The sequence below is a fragment of the Penaeus monodon genome, chromosome 19 (assembly GCF_015228065.2).
Source record: "Penaeus monodon isolate SGIC_2016 chromosome 19, NSTDA_Pmon_1, whole genome shotgun sequence".
Classification (NCBI taxonomy): Eukaryota; Metazoa; Arthropoda; class Malacostraca; order Decapoda; family Penaeidae; genus Penaeus; species Penaeus monodon.
In genome coordinates, this window is record NC_051404.1 from 31338556 (window position 1) to 31339178 (window position 623).

The following is a 623-nucleotide window of genomic DNA, read 5'->3' on the forward strand; positions in this document are numbered from 1 at the left end:
TGTAAGATCTGGGCAAGACAATAGTCCTAGGTCTGAGGTTGGAAAGATGGCACTACACTGTTCTTAATCTATACATTGATTTAAATTCTCTGTGGCTATCTGCAGCAATAATATGAAAATAGAATACACCTGTATGCTAGGATAGTCACAAGCCATCTGAACTCTTTTGCAAGATATTCCTTTAACCTTTTTCCAGTGGACTTAATGCAAATGCAAACAGCTCATTCCTTTATAGTAATAGCTGGTAATGGTAGAAAAAGAAAAAAAAAACATAGGTTGCTGTTGTGCCTACAGAAGACAATGACAGGTATTAAAAGGTCAAGGCAAATTGTTACATTTTTACTCAAACTTGTCCAATTACACACTAAGTTGATCATCAGGCACTGAGCAAGGATAGATGGATACAGCTCCAGGCTATTACAAATCCAATATTAGTTGTCTAACAGGAGGTGCCAGATGAAAACTTCCCATGTCTAATTAAGGCATCAGCAATACTATCCACAAAAGTTTTTGACTGTACATCAATGGTCCTTGATTATGAACAGGTCAACAGTGAAAAGGAAAATTGTCTCAGCTGAAATAAAACCTAACGCCATCAAGGATGGCATGGTCATGTATACCAT

At 37.1% G+C, this 623-nt stretch overlaps 1 protein-coding gene across 1 annotated transcript in view; it reads right to left on the reverse strand.

Moving 5' to 3' along the window:
• LOC119585171 (FGFR1 oncogene partner 2 homolog) overlaps window positions 1-623 on the reverse strand; it is a gene marked incomplete in the record, with an annotated part of 60262 nt that overhangs the window by 7223 nt on the left and 52416 nt on the right.